Below are 6,615 nucleotides of genomic sequence, written 5' to 3'. Positions count from 1 at the left end.
ACAATCCCCGGTTTCGAACCTGTGGTGTTGGGCCATAGGATGGCTGGGATTCTTGGGAATATCCTTGGCCAAGGGAACAGTGATCTTGGTTGTTGCATCCTTTCTTTTTATTTTGTTGTCACAATGTTCAAATTTTGTTTTGCAGCAGCTATTGAAGGGAGGACCAACTCAACTACATGCTCCACCTTCCCATATATACTGAGGGATGAACAACTAGAGTACGCCGAGCACAGCATCATTGCAGGAGGAAACTGGATCACACCTTTGCATTGGTGGTTCAGTGGTAGAATTCCTGCCTGCCACGCGGGAGGCCTGGGTTTGATTCCCGGCCAATACAATGTTTTTTGAGATTTTAAAGGGAGATTACAGAGAGTTAGGCCGAAACTTAAAAAGGAGGTCCTCAAAGGGAGTAATATATGGATTACTCCCAGTGCTACAAGCTAGTGAGGGCAGGAATAGGAGGACAGAGCACATGAGTGCATGGCTGAGGAGCTGGTGTATGGAAAAGGATTAGCATTTTTGGATCATTGCAATATGTTTTGGGGTAGAAGTGACCTGTACAAGAAGGACGGATTGCACCTAAATTGGAAGGGGACTAATATACTGTCAGGGACATTTGCTAGAGTTGCTCGGGAGGATTTAAGCTAGTAAGGTGGGGCGGGGTGGGGGGGGACGTGGATGGTGGGACCCAGGGAGATAGTGAGGAAAGAGATCAGTCTGAGACTGGTACAGTTGAGATCAGAAGTGAGTCAGTCAGGGCAGGCAGGGACAAGGTAGGACTAATAAATTAAACTGCATTTATTTCAATGCAAGGGGCCTAACAGGGAAGGCAGATGAACTCAGGGCATGGTTAGGAACATGGGACTGGGACATCATAGCAATTACAGAAACATGAGGGCGGCACGGTGGCACAGTGGTTAGCACTGCTGCCTCACAGCGCCTGAGACCCGGGTTCAATTCCCGGGGGTATGGGTGGGTTTCGCTTCAGCGGGTCGGTGTGGACTTGTTGGGCTGAAGGGCCTGTTTCCACACTGTAATGTAATGTAATCTAATCTAATCATGGCTCAGGGATGGGCAGGACTGGCAGCTTAATGTTCCAGGATACAAATGCTACAGGAAGGATAGAAAGGGAGGCAAGAGGTAGTGGCATTTTTGATAAGGGATAGCATTACAGCTGTACTAAGAGAGGATATTCCTGGAAATACATCCAGGGAAGTTATTTGGGTGGAACCGAGAAATAAGAAAGGGATGATAACCTAATTGGGATTTTATCATACACCCTCTAATAGTCAGAGGGAAATTGAGAAACAAACTTGTAAGGAGATCTCAGCTATCTGTAAGAATAATAGGGTGGTTATGGTAGAGGATTTTAACTTTTCAAACATAGACTGGGACTGCCATAGTGTTAAAGATTTAGATGGAGAGGAATTTGTTAAGCACGTACAAGACAATTTTCTGATTCAGTATGAGGATGTACCTACGAGAGAAGGTGCAAAACTTGACCTACTCTTGGGAAATAAGGCAGGGCAGGTGACTGAGCTGTCAGTTGGGGAGCACTTCGGGGCCAGAAACCATAATTCTATTTTTTAAAATAATCATGTAAAAGTATAGACCAGATCTAAAAGTTGAAGTTCTAAATTGGAGAAAGGCCATTTTTAATGGTATTAGGCAAGAACTTTCGAAAGCTGATGTTCGCAGGTAAAGGGATGGCTGGAAAATGGGAAGCCTTCAGAAATGAGATAACAAGAATCCAGAGAAAGTATATTCCTGTCAGGGTGAAAGGGAAGGCTGGTAGGTATACGGAATGCTGGATGGCTAAAGAAATTGAGGTTTTGGTTTAGAAAAAGAAGGAAACAGATGTCAGGTATAGATAGGATAGATTGAGTGAATACATCAAAGAGTATAAAGGAAGTAAGAGTATGTTTAAGAGGGAAATCAGGAGGGCAAAAAGGGGACATGAGATAGCTTTGACAAATAGAATTAAGGAGAATCCAAAGGGTTGTTACAAATACATTAACGAAAAAAGAGAATAGGGCCCCTCAAAGATCAGCAAGGCGGCTTTTGTGTGGAGCTGCAGAAAATGGGGGAACCCTAGAACTCTGTGGGAAGCTAGAGAAGTGATTGCTGGGCCTCTTGCTGAGATATTTGTATCATTGATAGTCACAGGTGAGGTGCTGGAAGACTGGAGGTTGGCAAACGTGGTGCCACTGTTTAAGAAGGGTGGTAAGGACAAGCCAGGGAACTGTAGACTGGTGAGCCTGACCTCGGTGGTGGGCACATTTTAGACTAGATTACTTACAGTGTGGAAACAGGCCGTACGGCCCAACAAGTCCACACCGACCCGCTGAAGCGCAACCCACCCATACCCCTACATTTACCCCTTATTACCTAACACTAAGGGCAATTTAGCATGGCCAATTCACCTGACCTGCACATCTTTTGGACTGTGGGAGGAAACCGGAGCACCCGGAGGAAATCCACGCAGACACGGGGAGAACGTGCAAACTCCACACAGTCAGTCGCCTGAGTCGGGAATTGAACCCGGGTCTCTGGCGCTGTGAGGCAGCAGTGCTAACCACTGTGCCACCGTGCCACCCACACGTTGTTGGAGTGAATCCTGAAGGACAGGATGTACATATATTTGGAAAGGCAAGGACTAATTAGGGATAGTCAACATGGCTTTGTGCATGGGAAATCATGTCTCACAAACTTGATTCAACTTTTTGAAGAAGTAACAAAGATTGATGAGGGCAGAGCGGTAGATGTGATCTATATGGACTTCAGTAAGGCATTCGACAAGGTTCCCCAGGGGAGTCTGGTTAGCATGGTTAGTTCTCATTGAATACAGAACTGGCTCAAAGATAGAAGACAGAGGTGGTGGTGGAGGGTTGTTTTTCAGACTGGAGGCCTGTGACCAGTGGAGTGCCACAAGGATCGATGCTAGGTCCTCTACTTTTTGTCATTAACATAAATGATTTGGATGTGAGCAGAAGAGGTACAACAGTTAGTAAGTTTGCAGATGACACCAAAATTGGAGGTGTAGTGGACAGCTTTGCCTAGAATAGGATTTGTCAAATGATTTGTCTGCTATCTTGACCAATGGGCTGAGAAGTGGCAGATGGAGTTTAATTCAGATAAATGCGAGGTGCTGCATTTTGGGAAAGCAAATCTTAGCAGTATTTATACACTTAAAATGGTAAGGTCCTAGGGAGTATTGCTGAACAAAGAGACCTTGGAGTGCAGGTTCATAGCTCCTTGAAAGTGGAGTCGCAGGTAGATAGGATAGTGAAGAAGGCATTTGGTATGCTTTCCTTTATTGGTAAGAGTATTGAATACAGGAGTCAGGAGGTCATGTTGCAGCTGTACAGGACATTGGTTAGACCTCTGTTGGAATATTGTGTGCTATTCTGGTCTGCTTCCTATTGGAAAGATGTTGTGAAACTTGAAAGGGTCCAGAAAAGATTTACAAGGATGTTGCCAGGGTTGGAGGATTTGAGCTATAGGGAGAGGCTGAACATGCTGGGACTGTTTTCCCTGGAGCGTCGGAGGCTGAGGGGTGACCTTATAGAGGTTTATAAAATTATGAGGGGCACGGATAGGGTAAATAGGCAAAGTTTTTTCCCTGGGGTCGGGGTGTCCAGAACTAAAGGGCATAGGTTTAGGGTGAGAGGGGAAAGATATAAAAGACAACTAAGGGGCAACTTTTTCATGCAGAAGGTGGTATCTTCCAAATGGCACCCAGATTGTAGTTAGAATACTGTTGCCTATATTCAGCTTTCCGTATAAGTGAACATCCTTCCAATGAGTATAGTGAAGACCTTTGCTTGTTACGTTATAGAAAAATGCCTTCATGGTTGGTATGGGGAAGTGAGATCTCTTCAAAGCTTCATACAATCCGTTGGATGCATGCAGGATTAGTTTTTTGGGTTTTTGTTTCACCAGTCCCTGGGTACTAATCCAGCCTGACTGAGCTGTTGTTTTCTTCTCTACTCTCTCTTTCGCCAGCTGTCCAATTTTGAATTTCAGGCTGGACTTGAGGGAATCTGAAACTCTTCTTTACTCCAAGATGGTATGCACCTGGAAGACATTCAAGACCTGTCTTCTGAACCTATTCAGTAGTCAATAGGCTAATGTCTTGCAAAATGCAACAAATCTCCTCTGACAGTCCAAGCATCAGCTTATTTTTTCTTGTATTTTGCTTAACGTTTACTGCATGGATTGCCAGATCTTCATTCCTATCTTTACAGCAAGCTCTAAACTGCATTTGGGCAGGTCTATGAAGCCCATGATGTGAAACAAAGCTCCAGTGCCCACCTAACATTTCACATTCATCTGATGCTTGCCTTTTGCAGGGATCATTCTAACAGTCACAAACCATCTGTCTTGACCACATCTGCTATTTGTTGTGCTCTGTGGGCTATTTGATAGAATTATGAAGTTAGACCTTACAATACCAAATTGTCATGTTATGTGGTGGTGTGGTGATCTGCCTTTTTAAACTGCTGTATTCCATGTGGCATAAGGATATCCAAAGTGCTGTTGGGAGGTAGTTCCAAGATTTAGTCCCAGCGACCCTGAAATGTTGAGAATGATTTGGAGGTGCCGGTTTTGGACAAAGTTAAAAATCAGACAACACCAGGTTATAGTCCAACACACCTTCTCTCTGTCTCTGTCTCTCTCTCTCTCTCTTTCTCTCTTACACACACACACACAATCATGCAAACCCTCTCTCATACACAAGCTCTCTCTCTCATATGCTCACACATACTCGCCCCACACTAATATCCAAACACGTACCCTCTCGCAGACTTATACCCCATTACACTCACATGCCATATACATACACACACTCTCTCACAGACACTCACACCCCTACACGCACACCCACATGCACACATTCACATAAAAGTTTGTGGGGTGAATTTGTACTTGCAGAATTACATCTTATTTTGCTCAAAAACTGCAAAAATCCATGTAAAATTCTGTAAATCCCACTTTAGAAATAGAATCAGTCTGACCTAACATTGGGACACAGACAGACTTTAATCTCACACTTCAATGCATTATCTGAGCTGAGCTGGCACCTGCTGTGAAAACTATCTTGAGTATGTAACTTTTAAAAAGTTCTTGGATTTACAGATGGAGGAACTGAAACTAACATGATCATTCTAAAAGATGAAAGACTTAAGTTAAATTTGTTTAATTTTACATTCCATGACACTGCAATCCTGTTGCTATAAATTCTGCATCTTATGGTTCTGTAGCACAACCACCTGATGAAGAAGCAGCACTCCAAAAGCTAGTGCTTCCAAGTAAACCTGTTGGACTATAACCTGGTGTTGTCTGATTTTTAGCTTCCTGAAGATGGGCTCATGCCTGAAACGGCGATTCTCCTGCTCCTTGGATGCTGCCTGGCCTGCTGAGCTTTTCCAGCAACACATTTTCAGCTCTGATTTTTAGCTTTGCCTAGAATAGGATTTGTCAAATGATTTGTCTGCTATCTCTAAATATTTACACATTTATTTTGTTTTCTCTAGTTAAACATTTTGTCTAAAGTGATTCAGATTTTTGCAGTTAGAGCATTGCTTTCCTCACAGTGGACATGCATTCTGTTCTTCCACAATGTTCTCATCCTGTATTCTTTGCTTGGTCTTCTTGCAGACACTTCTGCAAATACTTCTTCCTTTTTCTTGACATATTGCTTTTTCTCAGTGTAATGCATGACTTTGTCAGTTTCCAATTAATACTCAAGCTTGTATTTGAGAACCTCAGAACATTTTTATAACTTTCTTGAGTGTAGGTTTCTCTTCTGTCAGCAGACATACTCTCACTGTAGAACCTCTTATGTCTAAGATAATCCTACTTCCAATGAATTAGAGTTTCCTTTGTTCAAATTTATAGGGATCAGCTCGATACATCACTGCCATCATGTACTGATTGATAATCTCTCTCTCTTTCTGCTCATAAGCAACATAAATGGAGAGTCTAAAATTTGTCTTTGAAGTCTTCAAAATCTGCCATGTCTGGCCAGACATGGGAGATTTTGAAGACTTCTGTGTTATGAAGTTGAAGGTGTGTACTTTACCTTTAAGAGAGTGTGAATGCTTATTCTGAATTGAGAGATTACAAGCCCCTGTGTGATATGATAGATGGCAGTCTCAGAATGAACTGGAAAATTGAAAATACGCGATACTCAGCTGTGAAACGGATACCTGAGTTGGTTGCTGTTTTGACAACAACTCAAATTTAATCAATCAATTTGAATTATGAGATGGAAATGTGTTGCTGGAAAAGCGCAGCAGGTCAGGCAGCATCTAGGGAACAGGAGAATCGACGTTTCGGGCATTAGCCCTTCTTCAGGAATGAGGAAAGTTGGTCCAGCAGGCTAAGATAAAAGATAGGGAGGAGGGACTTGGGGGAGGGGCGTCGGAAATCTGATGGGTGGAAAGAGGTCAAGGTGAGGGTGATAGGTATCACCCTCACCTTGACCTCTTTCCACATTTCCGACGCCCCTCCCCCAAGTACCTCCTCCCTATCTTTTATCTTAGCCTGCTGGACAAACTGTCCTCATTCCTGAAGAAGGGCTAATGCCCGAAACGTCGATTCTCCTGTTCC

The 6,615-nt window shown here is 43.4% G+C and overlaps 1 non-coding gene across 1 annotated transcript; it reads left to right on the top strand.

Moving 5' to 3' along the window:
* Positions 1-266: 266 nt before the first annotated feature.
* On the top strand, positions 267-337 carry trnag-gcc. The gene has a single exon. It is a non-coding gene; the product is annotated as a tRNA-Gly (tRNA).
* Positions 338-6,615: the final 6,278 nt, after the last annotated feature.

The sequence above is a fragment of the Chiloscyllium plagiosum genome, chromosome 13 (genome assembly GCF_004010195.1).
Source record: "Chiloscyllium plagiosum isolate BGI_BamShark_2017 chromosome 13, ASM401019v2, whole genome shotgun sequence".
Classification (NCBI taxonomy): domain Eukaryota; kingdom Metazoa; phylum Chordata; class Chondrichthyes; order Orectolobiformes; family Hemiscylliidae; genus Chiloscyllium; species Chiloscyllium plagiosum.
Note: the sequence above shows the minus strand (reverse complement) of the source record. Positions and strands in the feature narration are given on the sequence as shown.